This window comes from Ictidomys tridecemlineatus, chromosome 7 (genome assembly GCF_052094955.1).
Source record: "Ictidomys tridecemlineatus isolate mIctTri1 chromosome 7, mIctTri1.hap1, whole genome shotgun sequence".
NCBI classification, from domain to species: domain Eukaryota; kingdom Metazoa; phylum Chordata; class Mammalia; order Rodentia; family Sciuridae; genus Ictidomys; species Ictidomys tridecemlineatus.
Window position 1 is genome coordinate 156,121,618 of NC_135483.1, and position 18,707 is coordinate 156,140,324.

Here is an 18,707-nt window from a genome sequence, read left to right on the forward strand (position 1 = left end):
TAGGTAAAGCTTGAATATGTGGTGTGTAAAGATGACCACAAGGCTGGGGCTGTAGCCCAGGGGCAGAGCACTTGCCTAGCACTTATGAGGCCCTGGGTTCAATAAAAATAAATAAATAAATAAAAGTATTGTGTCCAACTACAATTAAAAAATATTTTTTAAAATAGACAAAATAAAGGCATTCAGTCCTACTACAATGACAAAACAAAACAAAACAAAACAAACAAACAAAAAACAGGGGCCAGGAATGTAGCTCAGTGATAGAGCGATTACCTAGCATGCTGAGGTTTAGTGCTGTTAAAAAAAAAAACAACAACAACATTATATTTAATAAAGTATGACATGACCCACCATAATCCCTAATCCATGATGTTCCACAGAGTAAATCTTTATGTAACTTTTTTCCTAATTGTTACATGGATCTTTGTATCTTTGCCACGAAGACATGGACTATTTAAAAATCTTTCATAATTTCCTTTTATTCAAACAAACAAAAGCTTTGAATTCCTCTAGTTTCTTTGTTTTGTAGCGTTTGTCACCATTGATGTTTACCTAAAGCTGATCAAATCACACCTTGCTATCTATAGGTTCTTCTGCTCTATTATTGACTCCAAAATATGGAACCAGCTGCATTGAACCACTGCCTTGTAGAAAAGTATGACATGTCTCTCCCTAAACTTTAAAGTTACCATAATCAAAAGAAAGCAACTGTATGTGTTTGTGTGTCCATGATGGTCTTGAAACCTGCTCTTTCTGTAAGAAATTAAAAAGAAACAGTGACAAGATTTAGAAAATATTAATCTTTACTCCTTTCATTTCCTTTCTAACTGAAGAAAATATTTTCTAATTTAAAGTTCCAACCTAGAATCATTCTTTCCCCCAAACAATTGTGAATATTTTCCCTTGTGTGGTTTGGTTTTGTCCCTTCTTTCTCAAATCCTTTGATGCCTTTCTTGTCACTAAACAAAGGCACAGTGTGGATGATTCTCTGACCTATAGAGTCCCTGAGGCACAACCAGTGGGACCTTTTTGTAAAAGAGCCTTATAACATTAAGGACTTGGAATGTCCTTTAGCCTTTTCTAGGCCATGTTTACATTCTCTGAGCTATGTGGATTGACCATGATGATTAGATACTTCTCTGCAGCCTATGGATCTTACCTCTAATAGGATTTTAAAAATCTACCAGGCATGGTGGTACACACCTGTAATCCCAGCAACACAGGAGGTTAAGGTAGGAGGATTACAAATTCCAGGCCAGTCTGGGTAATTTAGCAAGACAGTACTTTAAGGAAAAAAAAGATGCTGGGGTTATAGCTCTACACTATAGCTCAGTGGTAGAGCACTCTAGTATCCCTCCTCAAACAATCAGGGGTTTGTTCCTTAAAAAGTGCCCATTTAGGTGTTACCAAGAAAGGGAGTTCCTAGATAGCATATTATTTAATCAGTCAATAGCATCAATTGAGCACAGACTCAGTACAGAATATACAGATAGGTTCTACTTTCAGAGATATTAAGTTTTTCTCATGCCTACAAAAGACAATTCTTTTCCTCCTTTGCGTTTTTTTTGTTTGTTTGTTTGTTTTTGGTAATGGGGATTGAACCTACGGGTGCTTAACCACTGAGCCACATCCCCAGTTCAGCAGCCTTTGCCTTTTGTCTGAGGTGTATTTTCATGACAAATCCCTAGTAGCTTCACTACTATTTATGTTAGTGAGTTTACATTTCTGTCTTCCTTTCCTGAGTAGTATTAGTCACTCTTACTTAAAAACCTATAGTGCACATAACCTTAATTATTTGGTATTATGTTCACACACACACACACACACATACACACACACACACACACACACATGCATGCGCGCAAAAGCATCTCTCTTTTTTTCTTACTCAATGATGTGATGACAGGAGGTGGCCCCTGTGGTCACCTTGTTGCTTCCAAGAGCCTGCCAGGATTTCATCAATATGTGGTCATTTGCCTCTTTCAAATATTCTGTTCACTAAAGTAATATTAATTATTTTAAATATATTTAAAAGATTCTGGTTGCTAAAGTAAGATTATTCCTGCATTTGTACTCAGGCAAAACAGATATGCTTCTCTTGATAACAATTTTGGGAGCCCAGTCAGGTGGTGATTGTTGAGATTTGGTGGCTTAAATATGTAGTGGTGACAGTTTAAACTCAAAAAAAATTTTTTTGTGAGTTGTTTGTGGACAGAATAGTCAGAAATCTATTTTCACAAAAATTTTTAATATAGATTTAGAATGAAGAAAAGTCCACATCATAAAACAGTTTTTAACACAACATGTACACTTTTGAACCATTTAGTATTTCAGGCCCAGTTTTTCAGAGAATAACTTTTCAGTCTAAACACACACATACACACACACAGTCAATGGTTTCTGATTTTGACTTTGGCTTTTGTCCCTCTCTAAACAATGACTTTTTCTAGCAAATAGGATAGTATATATTTACCCTAAAAAACTAAATTTCTTGTATTTGAAATCACAATATTTGGGGATTTATAGCAAGTTTATTTTTAGGTCCATATATGTCAGGATGGTTAACTAGAGATATAAATGTGTCTTAAGGGTGCATTCACCTTGCAGAACATTTCAATAACTGTGAGTAGGGTCATGACCAAAACAAATTGCAATAGACAATCTGTAAACTTATAAATTGTTATTATCTAAGATTAGGCCATGACTTAAGTTATTTGATTTAAAATTATTTCCATTTTAAGGGACACACATAAATCTAACACACATAAATCTACTCAATCTAACACTGAAGTTCTTACATTTAAGGTCAGTTTTGCCTACAGCTGTTATCCAGAGAGAGTAATATATTTATTATCCATTGTTAGCCATAAGTTACTACTTAATAGTACCTATGTATCCAAACTAGCTAGTCATTTTGGGAAAGAGGGAAATACATGATGCAAATAGCAAGAAGAGGAGGAGCAACAGGCTCTGCTGAGAGGACGTTGCAGGCAGACCCAGAGCAGAGTCAGCTGCTGGGCTACAGCTCAGCTGAGCATACGCTTTGGAGAAATAGCAAAAAGCATTAGAAGAAGGAGGAAACCCCACAGCTGGAGTGATCAGTTTGAGCTGGGTGGCCCTGAAAGACCCAGAGAAGATCATGTCTGAGTTTTTGTGGTGGTGGTGGAGGTGGTGGTGGTGTTTGGAGCTTCCCAGGATTTGGTCTCCTGGGCTCAGCTAATGTAGTTTCGTCAGCAGTGCTTTGGAGGCTCCTGATGCCCAGGCTGTACCCAGACCAATTACGTCACACTCTCCAGGCAGCTGCACTTTTTAAAGCTCCCTAGTTGATTCCTGTGCCCAGCCTAGGTTGAGAAACACCAACTAATAAGCGGCGTAGGCGAAAAGAGGAGTAGAGGGAGGGAGATGGGAAAACCGAGGGCATTTTTCTCTTTCTAGCTCATGCAGCATATTTGTATGAGTTTCAGAGACAGCTCCCTCTCATCCTTCCAGGTGATTCTTTCCTTGATCTCTGGTACAGTTTCCTCACATCCATGTGTTGATTAGTACCCACCTGGAGGCTCCAAGGGAACCCCCTGCAGATCTCTGCAGCTCTCTCTTCGGATCTCTCCACTACAGTACTCTTTCCAGCTTCCCAGACTCTCTACCCTGACTCTTCAACTCAGGAGACCTCTCAGCCTCATTAGGCAAAGCCTCTGTGAGCTGCCACATCTTGCTTGTGGATCCACCACTGTGGATCATCATCTCCTCCCAGTGTCCTGCTAACTTGTGTCATAGAGAGGCTGTTGAGTAGTACCCTGGCTTCTCCACTTTTTTGTCACTTCTTTAACAAGTCCCTGAATTGAGACAGATTGGTGACTATTTCCCTGTTTAGATGCTGACTTGGGCACCAACACTTACTTGTTTAGGAAGACTTCTGATGGCAGTTGCCACAGTGACACCCCAGCATAGAAATAGAATAACTCAATTATTTATTGGGGAACAAAACGAGCTAGGGGTGGTGTTGCATGCTTGAAATCTCAGCTACTTGGAAGGCTGAGGCAGAGGGATTGCAAATTCCAGGCAAGCCTGGGTAATTTATTGATACCCTGTCTCAAAATAAACTAAAAAAGGGCTAGAGATATAGCTCAGTGGTAGAGTGCTTGCCTAGCATGTGGGAGGTCTTGGGTTCAAAACTTAGCACTGCAAGGAAAATAAAACAATGGTGGACCTTAAACAACTTTTTCCCTTCTGATTTCTTAAAGGAGAATTAGTTCTTTAAAAATATTTTCATCCCATTAGAAAAATGTTTTGAAAGAGTTCATTTTCATAGTAAATTTTAAATTACATGTGCTCTAGAGACACAAATATTATTCCACATTATTTAAAATCAAAACCCTCCATATTTGTTCAATTTTGTTGAACAGTTACTTAGACCTAGAGAATCCCAGGTTAATAGGATGCAGAGAATAGGCACTAAAGAAAAGGACAATAGAAAATACAGGAGATGTTGAAATCTAGATGGATGCTAGGATCAGTGAACTTTCTCTGGAGGCAGTAGGGAGTCATAGCAAGGCTCAAAGCAGGGTAGGGCCATTGATTTTCATATGGGATGGTCACTCATGTGCAGTGTGCAGGGTAACTTTGAAGCTGGGAGCCCATTCAGAATATTCTTTATATATACATAAATTTCTTTTTTTTAGGTGTAGATGGACACAACACAGTGCCTTTATTTTTATGTGGTGCTGAGGATCAAACCCGGATCCCGCCCATGCTAGGCGAGCGCTCTACCACTGAGCCACAATCCCAGCCCCTCAGAATATTCTTAAAATAGTTCAAGTGACATGTGGTACAGGCCTGAACAATAGCAGTAACAGCAGAAATTGAGGGAAAGGATATATTTGGGAGTTAAAATTCATAGAATAGTTTGGATATAGGAGATGAGGTAGAGACTTCCACATTTCCGACTTAGGTATGGTAGTTTCATTATTCCATAGGAAATTCAGAAAAGAGATGTAGATTAGGAAGAAGGGGCACATAATGATTTGTATTTAGTGTTAGGTTAATCTGAAGTTGAAACATTTAGAGAGGTCAGATGGGGGATGTCTGGCAGACAGTTGGCATGTACTGACATAAGCCTGAAGCTTAATGGAGAGGTCAGATTGGGGGTACATATTTGGGACAGTTAGAACTGCAAACATGTATAGGATCAGCAAGGAACTTTTGTGGGCTAAGAAGAGCAGTGGGTTGAGGGAAATCAATTATAGTTATCTCCAAAATAGCATTCTAAGTTTCTGATCTTATTGAAATATTGGTCTGTACTTTATTACTCAAAGCATATCACTATGCTCCAGAATATTGAGTGTTAATGGGGGATTGCGTTGTTTGTCCACCAGTATGGGTTGAGAGCTGGCTTTCCTGGTTCTGGGTCCATATCTGTACCTTGGAACCATGTGGCCATCAACAATTTACAGAACATTTTGTATCTCTGTTTTGTCATCTGCAAATAGGCATAGTATTAATACCTGTCTCTTACCTTTTTTTTATGAAGACTAAATGAGATAAAATGTGGCAATTGTTGTGACTGGCATATATTAGGAATTTAGCTAATTTTTGTTATTTTATGTTAATCTTCTGATATATTACATTGCTCATAACTTAAGATCCATTGAATCTAATAAAGATACAAAATGACAGCAATATCATAAGTATATAAATCATTAAGGCTGCCAAGTCAAGTCATTTGAGGTTTTCAAAATACCCAGCATTCCCCCTCAACAAACATCTTGTGCAAATTGAGATCCCACTCCAACAATTTATAATGCTTTTCAAATGTAGATTGACCAATTAAATGAGATTATATTTAATTGGAATCATGCTACCTGGTGTAGCCTTTGTATTAGAGAATGTTTTATTCTCCTTAAAACATAAGATGGTCTTAAAGATTAATCTAGTCTAGTTAATCAGTACTTGTATCATTTGAATTTGTATGGTATGTATCTAAAACTGGTGATTTGATGTACTCTGGCTAGTTAGTGAAATGGTATGTGAAGACTCTTAGCACTGGTGAAATGAGGCGCACTGGCCCCTATCTGCTCTGCCAGAGTGGTATGTGTCATTGGTCGTGGCTTCAAACTCAGTATGTGATTGTTCTTGTCATATATAATACAGTGGAGCCACAGCATCAGCTCTACAGTGTCACCAGTCTGGGTTTTTAGGATGTGAATGAATGCGTGCTCTCTTGCAGCAGGTTGGGAGTTAACTCGAAAGACCTCAGGAGGGTGATTGCAGACCAACAGAGACTGTGTCTTTGTTTTTCGTGTAAGGGACACTTCATGGTTCTTTGAAGTTGCCATTATACACAACTCAGTTTTCTTATTTCTGGCATATTTTTCATTCATTATATAAAATGTACGAGGAACCATAAATAAAGAAGTAAAGCCACAATACTAGTCCTAAAATTGGTTATCAGCCAGGTATTTCTATAGAAGTTAACAATTATATTGTTATGTATTAACTCTGTATTTTAATTTTGAAAGGGAATATTCAGGTATGATAAGTAGGTCATCTTTCAAAAGAGTTGTATGATAAAAGACAGTGTTTTGTGTTCTGTTTTAAGTTCTGATCTTTTTGTACAAAATCATATAGTGGAAAGAGGTGATATCCATGGTTTCTCTCTCTTTTCTATACTATGTATTTTGATAAATACATGCTAATTTGAAATAAGATTCAGAGAGACTATAGTTCAGACCCTCATTTTAAGCCTTCCACCCTTCAGGGTTGGTCTTGGAGCCTTGACCTGGCTTCTGTCCTCCCTTTGCTTTTTTACTTAATTGGGCAGTCTTGCTAGAGAGAGTTCAAGAGAATTTATGAAAGCTCGGTGGAATCAGGCATTAGCAAAGATGCAGGAAGCAATAGGAGCCACTGCTGCTGTTTTTGGTGGTGGTGGTATTGGTATTCCATAACCCTGACAACCCTGAATGCAAGTTATTTTAAATTCATCAGAATATTTGAGAGAATGTAGACTCTATGTATTTCACGTATTGAAAGTAGACTCCAATATGTTCTATGTTCCTTCAACACATTATGCCCCATTTAAAGGAGTAGAATTTTTTTTCTTTTGTGCCGCCAGACTTTCTCAACTGATATTTCTCAGAACCATAGAATACAGAGAACGGTTTGAGTAACTGGTTCTTCAAGTCTTCCAAGGATGGTACATAACTAGTACCATGTGGATGCATGAAAGAGAAAATAGTTCATTTCCTATGGTGGATGACTTGGAATGTAAGGTCTGACTCTTCTCCTGGTGTCTTGGTTTTGAAATTTTATTTGCAGAGTCAGTTGGGAAAAAAATGATAAATCCTTCTCTTTTCCATCAGGATAACTTACAATTATTCATAACATGGTAGTACGGAAGGAGTTAATGCTTCCTATAACTGATTGACTGTGTGGACGAAAGAAAGATTGTTTTTCCTCTTTCCCTTTGAACTGTAAGGATTAGAACTGATATTTCAAAACAACCTGCTTTTTCAAGTGGGTAAGTAATTAGCCAAAGGAGATAGAGCACATATTAAGCACTGGTGCCAGGGAAAAAATAAAGTTATCCTGCCTCCCTCTTGATCAATCAAAGGGTATGAATTTTAATATTTTTAAAATTTCTTTGTGACTTAAGTTAAAATAAAAACACCCACACAATAACACTCTCCAGAAGTAGTACTGCTTTTGCCACTATCCAATGACCAAGATTTTCCTGTCCTGTGACAAGATCTACTTCCTGAGATCAGGCTGAGATTAACATCACGAAGCTTCATCTGAGTTCTAATCATCACAGAATTGTTATAAACTCTAAAGAATATGCTGTTGTATCAATAGGGAAAGCCAGGTTGAGCCACAGCTTTAGTTTAAGGGGTGCTTCTAGAACTCTAGACTCTTGAGCAGAGTATTCTGCCCTTCAGAAAGACATAGACATTGAACTTTGTTTACTGCTATAGGTATAGTTTGGCTCCTTAGCTTCCTGAAAAAAAACAACCCAGCTAGATGGTGGAGCTAACTGGGAGACGTAGGTATCAGTAGTAAAATATTCCCAGTGGCTCTTTGGGATATAAGTTTGAAAGAAAATGATTTGGCAATGCCAATGATGTTTCAAAGTTGAGGAGGGGTGAGGGTACATTCCATTTATAAAGAAGCTAATGAAATAGACTATGAACTGGAAATTCCAAGTTGGCCAAAGATAGGAAAGCTATAGCGGCAGGACATTTATTGATGCTTCTGGGTCTGCCCAACCCGCTGACATTGGTGGGAGTATAAGAGAGAAATAATTGGTTCTGGTCTATTTGGCATTTATAGAGCGACATGAAGACTGTACTGGTTCAAATTTAAAATGAGCCAGGTTTTAGGAGATGAGAAACTTTGGAACCCAGGAGTCTTAGGTGGGTGGGGATTTAGGGACTCCCCCTGCACTGCTCTCTGAACATATGGCTGGCCTGTGTGAGCCACTAAGGCAGGTTGTGAGCCATCACCACAAGCGTGAAGAGACCTCCTGTTTAATGCAGTCCTGAAAACTTCAGAAGAAACTACACAGATGTTCACTCACTCTCTCCCTGATTTACAGGCACAGTAAAAAATAACTCAAAAGGATGTCTTGACATACAAAGTATAAAAATTATCCTGCATTTAGAGGGCTCTGAGGTGGAATTATTATGTCAACACAATGACTATTATAGAGTGGAGCTGATTAGAGCTTTTCTAGTTACAGAACATGAAGCTGGTGACAAAATCTTTTTTTTTTTTTTTTTTAAAGCTCAAAGTGCAATGGGCAGCCTTCTCTTAGACATGAATGATTGGTTGAGAACATAAGAATAGGCCAGTGTGAGCTCATCACCACTGGATTTTGTTTTTCATTTTGTACAAACTGGCAAACTTCAGAGTTGTTAAAATATAAGCAATTATGGATTATTTTTGTCTCAGTTAATACCTGTAGGACATATCTCACACATGTAGTCTATATCATAGCGCTTACCAAAACAAAATCAAGAAAACATCTGTTGATAAAAATAAGCCATATAAAAAGCAAACTGTTGGAGCTGGGTTTGTAGCTTAGTGGTAGAGCACTTGCCTACCACATGTGAGGCATGGGGTTCCATCCTCAGCACCACATGAAAATAAATAAATAAAATAAAGATATTGTGTTCATTTAAAACTAAAAAAAAAAAATCTTAAACTCTTTATATATTCCTTAATGCCATTTCTTAGGGCTTGGTGACTGTAAACTTCCATCTATCATTGCTTACATGCAAAATAATTGTAATTGTAGCTATTATTATTTATATGTGGGTAGATTACTACTTTTCTATTTCCCACTTGACCTTCAAAGATGTTGATACCCATTTTCATAGGAAAAGCCTCTTAGAATTATTTCAAGTATAGATTCTTATTATTGAATTATAAATTACAGAATATAAAAAATAGATGAATTTATGATCAGGAGTTAAGTGAGTAATTTGGTCTTTGTAGTTCCTTGAAAGAACAGTTTTGCAAAGAAATTCATTACCATATAATATCATAGCTACCAGGATGACTTATAACAACACTACCTATAATCGAGTTATTCATAGCTCAGAACAAAAGGCCATTGTTGCCAGGCAGTACAACTGCATCCAGGGCTTTTAGTTAGTTGTGTCACTTTTGGTTTCTCTTTATCTTCAATTTCTGGGTCAATGAGGCAACTCCCTTGGTTAAAAAGAGCAGGACTAACTTCACCTGTGTCCTCATTTTTGTGGTTGCAGACTGCCCCAAGAATACTAACAAGGGCCCCTAACAGGCCAAGGTGATGGTCAAGGTGTGCACTGGACAAGAGCAAAGATGCTCTGACACATTCATTACCTAGGTGGTCACTGTAGAGGCCAATTTAGCAGTCTGTATTGATTCTGAAGTTGGGTGTTACTTGTGGCCTGAAAATTGCATTTGAAGATAAAGACTCTGTGTGGGAGATCAACCTTGCATGTGACTGAGTCACACTCCCCAGCTGGGTGGTGAGGTGCTCAGTCACAGAAATGTGGCAGAGCTTTCCCCACCCTTCTTGGGTTCAAGGGTCAGTGTCTCATGCATGGGTGTGTCTTGCTACAGCCCCAAGGGTGAAGCTATGCTCACCTGTTCCTTTGTAATATAACCCCTTGCCCTGTTTAGGATAGAATCTTCCATGGAAGTGCCTTGTGTGTGTCCCCTTCTCTTACTGTGCCCTTAGGTGTGGCCTACCCAGGTGTCAGTCAACCTGCTGACAGTGGACATCATGAAGATAGACTGAAACCTGACCCCTTGCCTCACTTGAATAGCTTCTCCTCAATAAAAGGGGTCAGCGCGTGTGCTCTTGCTTTCTCTCTTCCTGCAGACCCTTAAGGTCAGAGGAGCCTTCACAGTGACCCCCCAAGAAAAAAGTATTTGTGTCTCTTGTGTAGTTATTTCATGCAGCCCAGTCAGCTCAGTTCAACTGGAGTAAACCCTGAGCCTTTTAGTCTCGAGAACAGAAACCCAGGAGACTAGAGGAACTCTCACACACCTGCAGTAAGGCATGCACTTGGCTTACTCTGCTTTTCTTATGGTAAAAAACAGAAACCATTTTAGCACCCTGTTGTCTGGTTTTCAGGCTCCAGAAAATTTGGGAAATAATTGTTGTTTAAGCCACCCAGTCTATGGTTTCTTGCTGTGGCAGCCCAAGCAAACTAATATACATCTCTAAACAGAGAGTCAGCAAGAAGAGGCTAAAGTGGGTGTAGAGCCTTTGGATTCTCAAATATTCTTAGAGTCAAAGGTCACTAGCATAGGAACCTGTGGCTTAACCCAGTAGGAGTGAATCCAGGACCACCCTTAATTGTTCCTGCATGTGTGTGCATTTCTGGTAGCATGCACCTTGGTTGGGCACATCCACCCTGCAAGCCTAAGAAAGAACCAATTTACTATAATTTGTCCAAAATTTACCTTTCTGAGAGGAAAGTGGGATATCGGCTCAGGTTCTCTGGCTTACAAATCTCATGGTCTTTTATAGGTATCAGACACTTATATTAGTGTCATTGAAGTACATGGAGACTAGTATCATTATTATTTAATTACTATTAGTTGAATTAATATTAATTGCTATTAATTCATTACTATTAATTATTTTATTCTTGGCTCTGTTAATGATTTTTTGTAAAAATATAATATGTTTCAAATATAGGTAGAATATTATAGCAAATCTAAGTGAAACAAGATTTTAAGGTAAAGTGATCATTAATGTATAAGAAAAAGATCACCTTTTAAATTTCCCTAAAGGCTTGTGATCAGGATGGGAAGGCTTTGCCAGTGGTGGAGAGGCCTGGGACAAGGCAGCAGAAGACCCAGCTGTGCTGTTCTGTGATGTTTAGCTACATGACTCTGGAAATTTGGTTCACTTTTCAGGACCTTAATTTCCTCTGCAATAAAACTTCCAGGAGATTCCACAGGAATAAATAGGGAACTAACTGGGAAAATGCTTTTAAAAAAAGGAGAATATGATAGAAGATTGAAATATTGGTATGAGGGGTATAATTCTGTAATGTTACAAAAAGAGGGACAGGAATGCTTTGAACAAAATTTATTCAGTTGGAGTTCCTATTTAAAAAAAAATAAAAGCAGAATTTCTTACAAAAGTTTACTAATTGACAGGCTTAGGGTAGGAGTTTATTATGTTATTTTTTTTCCTACTTGAAAAATGCACACCTTAAATTGTACCTCAGACAGAATATGTTTAGCATAGTTAGGATTGCATTAAGTTTGAAAACTAGAGCAAGTTCAAGAAAAAGAGGAGGTGACTCAATACCCAGTGTGGCCTTTGGGGAGTTAAGACTCTTCACAGTGAGTCATGTGGAACTGCATCAGGAATCAGGGAATGGAAGAGATCAGGACTCCTTTCAGTCCCCTGATGGAATGAGGGGTGAGCCCAGCTCAAGCTACTTCCCAGCCTGCTATAGAGGCCTATAAGACCTAGATGATGGATGCAGCCTGCACCTGTGGTTAGGGAGACTCCTATCAGACCCTGCCTCTGCCACTCTTAATACAAATGCACAGCTGTGTCCAGAAGTATATCCACACTAATGCTGCCAGTCTTCTGCATAGGGCCTTACCTTAGAGAAGAAAAATACTCTTCCCTTGGCTATGTGTATGTAAGCAGTGTCCCTGGTTTCTGCTTCTTTCCCAGCCACGCAGTCAACTCTGATTATTTCATCTCAAAGTTCACCTGCTAGATGCAGCCCCCATTTGGCCTGCAGGTAGGGGTGGAAACCCTGGCCCACCCTTTATTCTGGCTCAGCATTGACACCTGTGATTTCTGTGGATACTTCAGCAGAAATGGTCTTTTGGCCCATTTCATCTCATAACACATAATTTTGCCTTTGGGTAAGGTTTTCTTTTAAGATCCAGGATATTAGACAGCTGCTGCATGGCACTTGCTTTTCTAATTTCCTCTTAGCCCAGTCTTTGCAATGATTCATCAAAGTTTAAAATGTTAGCCATGTTCTAAAGCCAACACAAACATCCAGCCAGCATCCTTAATCCAAATGCACAGCTGTGTCCAGAAGTATATCCACACTAATGCTGCCAGTCTTCTGCAATAGGGCCCTACCTTAGAGAAGAAAAATAGCACATTGCTATTACCTCCAATAGAGTGCTGTGATACAAGGGGGACAGGGACCTGGATCTTCCACTGGTCTAACACTGTGGCCTCTCTTTTCTTGAGCTATGAAATGAGAGGATTGGAGGTAATGCTACGGCTTCTTTTAGTTCTGTCTCCAGTAATCTAATTTTCTGCTTTATTTGATTTTAGTATGTGAAAAACCATCCATCAGACCTTCCCACTCCCTGCCTACTTTCACCCTTTACCCCAGTACTCAGACTTCAAATGGTTTTTGCTGTTAAATCAAAAATGTGCACAAAGCCATCCATGCAAACTTATCTATGCCATGCTGTGACAGCAATCTAGCCAGTGACAGGGGATGTGATTTATCATAGCAGTGCTTGGATTGCTGTACAATTTTTTTTTTTTAATTAATTGACCTGAATGGAAGTTGGGGCCTCCAAATCTTAGGCACTTCTCTATGTACTGGCTCAGGCAGAACTTGTAAAAGGCATGATTGCTCTTGCTGAAATAGCTGTATTTTATTTAATGGTAGCTTATGCATTTGTACAAGGCTTTGTAATTTTTCTTTGCGTGCTAACTTGAACTTTTCATAAGCAGAAAAGCTATAACCACTTCTAAGCGAAGCCCACTTCAAGGGTGCCTTGAATTCCACCACCTCGGCCCAATGCAGCAATGTCACAGTGCTGCTCATTGTGAAAAGGCATTCATTAGTCATGTTTGTACAAGCCTTTTGTTTTGTATCAACCACTGGAAAAGTAAATAGCAATCCCCCAGATAAAATAAATGAGTAAATGTGACTAGATTAGGTTGTGCAAAATCCTAAACAAGCCTCCACTAAAGATATAGCTTCAGCTGACTGCAGAGGCCCAGGGAAGGTACCATTGCTATCACATCCTTGATGGGTAGTCCATGGAGTAAATAGCTCTTTACTAAATTTTGCTCTATGTTGGGGTCAAAAGTGACCTTGGGGAACATTTTATGGGCTGAATTTTGTCACCTGAAAATTCTTATGGTGGAGTCCTTACTCCTAGAACCTCAGAGTATGGCTGTATTTGGAGTTATGGCCTTTAAGGAAATGTTTAAGTTAAAATGAGGTAATTAGGTGGGACCTTAATCCATGATGACTGATGACCTTATGAGAAGAGGAGATAGGGCACAGACAAGCATAGAGGGAAGACTTTGTGATGACAGGGAAAAGATGGCCATCTTCAAGCCAAGGAAGGAGGCCTCAGAAGAAACCAACCCTGCTAACACCCTGATCTTGCACTTCTAGCCCCAGAACTGTGAGACAATAAATTCCTGTTGTTCAAATCACTCAGTGAATGCTATTTGTTATGGCAGCCCTAGCAAACTCATGTAGTCATGCAGGACTAGCTCCATTCCTATTTATCTTCCCTTCTCTCTAATCCTTGACTCATGGTTACCTAGCCTTTGCTTGGCTACTTCTGGTGATATTGAACTTGCTACCTCTCAAGGCAACCAGGATTTTGTATCATTTAGGACTCTCGGTTGAAGTGGCAGAAAACCTTACTCAAAGTGGATTAAACAAAACAGGGAATATATTGTCTAATTGAGAAATGCAGCACATGGCCTTAGGTGCAGCTTTAACCAGGTCTCAAGTGACATAACCAGACCCTGGGTTCTTCCTTCTAATAACCTCATCTCCTGTAGGACAGGCCAGTGCTGCAGGTCCCAGGAATCTCCAGGCTCAAGTTCAGCTGAAAAGAGAGGCAGCTAAGATAGTAGCTTCTACCGTATTGCCTGCTCCCAGGTGTGACTGTGGGCCCAACTTATCTTTAGCAGGAAGGCCCCTCACTATCTTGAAGGTCCCAGTTCCCTCAGGGATTTCTTCTAGATCATCTTATTCAGCACCTCTGTTGTCTTTCCCCTCCATATTCTGGCTTTTTTCTTTTCTCTCTCTCTTTCTTTTTGTCAGTGATCTCTTAAAATCTGGTGCCTTTAATTGTATTCACTTCTGCCATGGTCTGGCCAAAGTCAGGATGGTGGGATTATTGTCACTTTTTGATTTGGTCATGATATTCTTTCAGCTTGAATTGTTTTTTTTTTTAAATAGATTTTAGTTGTAGATAAACACAATACCTTTACTTTTATTTATTTATTTATTTTTATTTGGTGCTGAGGATCCAACCCAGTGCCTTATCCGTTCTAGGCAAACACTCTACCACTGGGCCACAACCCCAGCCCCCTTCAGCCTGAATTTTAATGAATTTATTTAGTTCCCTCAGATTTAGTTTAGGAGCAGCTGAAACTCTTGAGGCCTTCTTCAAATTAATTGCTATGCCAAGTGTCCATGTATGTGTACTTAGGCCTTATCATGAACAATTTTTAAAGAAAATTGGGGGGGGGAGTTATGTTTTTAGTCATTCAGCTTTCACCTAATTGAAAAATATAACAATGAAATAGCATATTCTGTCTTCCAAGTGGTTCTGTTCCATTAGTCAAGGTTTTATTTGTTTTTCAACATCATTAATTTTATACCAGGATGATGGACACACCCTAAGAAAACAGATAAATTAAAAGAATAATGGAGAGATGTAACTATGTCAGGGAACCAGCAATGACCATGCCGATGGTGACAATAATTATATTCTTAGTTTGTCAATCATTTAGAGAGGAGATTTCTGAAGGTAGCAAAATAAAGAATGAGTTAAGAGCATCAGAGACTCAGGCTTCACTTTTACCTTTTCAGTTTCTAGTAGGAACAATAGAGGGAGCGATTAATAGATACAAAAAACACACATAGCTAAATGGCTGTTGTGTCTTTCCCTTTTACTCTTTTGTAGACCTTGTGGTTCTTATGCTCAGTTTTACAAGGGTGGTTCAGTGGCCAGCAATACCTGTTGGTAATAGAAGCTTGATGGCCTCTGAGGACTCTAGTGGAGATCCCTTCAGTTGTGCCAGGGGCATGCCATTGACTCTATGCTTTGTGGCTTGTATGCTAGTTTTTCTTCTTTTGGTGAGATAGGCCTGTGGGGAGCAGAACTCTGTTATCTGCTTTTTGCACATTGCATGGAACTTCAGGATGCTCCAAAAAAGTAAACCATAGCCAGCTCTTCTTTGAATTACTACAATGTTTATCTTCAACAAAGCCTATTAACTTTAGTCAAAAATGTTGCCAATTGTATACATCTGTTTTTTTTAATGAATTAAGTCAATTCATTCTTTCACAAACTCATAACTTATTCCTGTACCATAACTAGGAATCTTAAAATAAACACACACGTGTAATTGTAAGTACAATATGTGTATAGTATATATCTTTTCCACCACTGTATCCCTAGCACTTAGCACAGATTGTGTTTGTTACATATTTGTTAATTGGTGTTTTATTTAGAGCATTCATATTTTCCCTCTAGATCATGAATATTTTATTGACTGCCTGCTGTGTGTCAGGCACTGGGGATAAAATGGATATAACATAGCACCCTCCATGGAAATGCTTTCAGGTTGTGGATGTGTAGTCACAATGGAGATAAGTGTTATGTGGCAAACCTGTGATGCAGTGATCACAGGTAAAGGACATAGAACTGGTATGAGATGGAGCTGAGTGATGGCTGGAGGAGGATTAGGACACTGTATGCCAGTGGGTCCTTTTGGCATTCCCTTAGGCCAGAGGACAGGTTGCTAGGCAGAGCATTGTGCCAGATAGATTGCAAGGAAGGATGATTTAGAATAGAATCTTGTGTGTATCAGCAGTTGTTTTTTTAAATCCAGATGCCCCATTGTATTACATATGCTTTCTAATGATCTGTGTGGCAAACAAGTGCTTTCCTTAAGCTATCTCCAAAGGCCATCAGTTTCTTTGTCTAGAATGAAAATGATTAAGGCATCACTGGTTATGTCATGTGCCTTTTAAAACTACTTGGATAACCACGGTTTACTCACATCCATCCTCCTAATGTATTATTTTGTTTATTTTATGTGGTGCTGAGGATCGAACCCAGTGCCTCACATGTGCTTGGCAAGTGCTCTACCACTGAACCACAACCCCAGTTCCCTCCTAATGTATTATTAATACAGGAATGATATTAAATATGAATTTAGTTGGATGTTGCACAATTTTAAAGACAAAGTAGAAACTCAGATAATAATCCTACTGGGTTGGAGAGCCATAGGGCCAGCATCATTCCTTATTTACTTGTCTGCTTATTGAAACACAGTGATGGACCTCTGTTCCTTCCCTGAGAACGGAAAGAGGCAGATGAGCAGTGTAGGGAGGCCTGCTTAGGCCTTTCTTTGCTGCTTACACCCTGTGCTGTCTCTGGAATAATTTCCAGAATGGGCCTGGACTAGAATCATTCACTGGTACCTCTTCTTCAGTCCTTAGCTTAGGACCCCTTTTGTATCTTTGAAACACCCCTCTAGCTGTAGACCCAGGTGGCTTTATAGTTAACCTCTGTTCACTTTGTTTACACTTCCCTGGGGCATTCCCCATCTTCTGTCTCTAGCTGCTCCTACCCTGGGTGTCCCTGAACTCCTGTAAGCTAAGGGCCTGATCTTTGTGTTCCCATGTACTCTTAGAATATTTTATTTTGTATTTATTTTTTAGTTACACAATACCTTCATTTTATTTATTTATTTTTATATGTTGCTGAGGATCGAACCCAGGGCCGCCGCACATGGGTGAGGAGAGCGCTCTACCACTGAGCCACAACCCCACCCCCTCTTAGCATATTTTATTTTACTTGTATTTAACTTTCCTGCTTATGTGTCTTTTTCCCCCAGTAGACTGTTTCTTCTGGCAAGGAAGATTTCTTCTTCATTTTTATTCCTCTTGGGTCCAGTACAATGTGTACTAGCACATAGTGGTGTCTCAATAAATGTTTTTTGAGGAAATTCATACACATTATAGTTTTGTATGGTTCCTATGGGGCATTCAGCCACACTATAGTTGGTTAAATTTAGAAAAATAGGGCATTATGTCTAATCTACATTCTGTAAGAAATTCCAGAGTGACTTCACAATTAATTGTTATCTACTTCTTGAAGACTGTTTTTAAAAGTATCAGTTTTATTATCAGATTATTACCAACCAACATGTACTGCTAATACTGTGAACTGTGGTTGTATAAGAAATTAGAATTTCATAAGTACCTTTTCTCATACTTTTATACTTTGCACAAATATAGAATCAAGATATCTAACAAGCGATTTAGGTTTTCCATGGTGTAGTTATATATCCCCTCTTACTAGTTGTGTTCCTCTTTGTAGATAACTTCACTTATACCAACCACCTGTTTTAAAATCGCCTTTGTTTCTTGCCTACTTTTATTACTGACTTCCTGTTATGAAAAAGGAAAAGAGTGACGTTATTACTGACCTTTATCACTATAGATGTTTAATAGGTATCTGTGTCTTATCGAGAAGCATTTTTTAGGTTGTTCATCTGTGTTTCCAGACCTTAGAGCCCAGGGATATTCTGGGACTCTGAACATGTGCTCTACACCACACATAAAGAAGCATTTGGTGATCTATAAGATGATCTAGTAAAACACATTATAAATTTCATTTTATCAGCAAATCCTTAATTTTGTGAGAGTGAATGTATTAGTTTTCTAGGGCTGCCATAACAAAATCCACAGACTTGTTGGCCTAAAAAAACAGAAATTTATTTCCTTATGGATCTGGAGTCTCAAAGTCCAAGATGAAGGTGTCATCAGGGTTGATTTCTTTTGAAGGCCCCTCCCTGTGGCTCATTTTCCAGTGTCTTCACAGCTTTCCCCCATGCCTGTCTCCTACTCTCTTCTTCTAAAGACATGAGTCACATTGAATTAGGACCCACCAATACAACCTCATTTCACCTTACCTCTTCAAAACCTTTATCTCCAAATATAGTCATATTCAGAGATTCTAGAGGTTAGGAATTATGAATTCTGGGCAAAATTCAGTCTATAAAATGGAATAAAATGGCAGCTTAAGTTCAGATATTAAAAAAATTCTTTAGTTGCACTTTTCAATGACTATTGAATAAATATATATATTTTTTATCTTTGCCTTTTCATAGATCCAAATGCTGCCTTTCTTTATGCTCATAATTTTATCTGTGCTAGTTTCTTGAAACC

The 18,707-nt window shown here is 38.9% G+C and overlaps 1 protein-coding gene across 6 annotated transcripts in view; it reads left to right on the forward strand.

The window, feature by feature from the left end:
* Mfsd6 (major facilitator superfamily domain containing 6) overlaps positions 1-18,707 on the forward strand; it is a 61,408-nt gene that overhangs the window by 19,902 nt on the left and 22,799 nt on the right. The gene's annotated exons all lie outside the window — the stretch shown is intronic.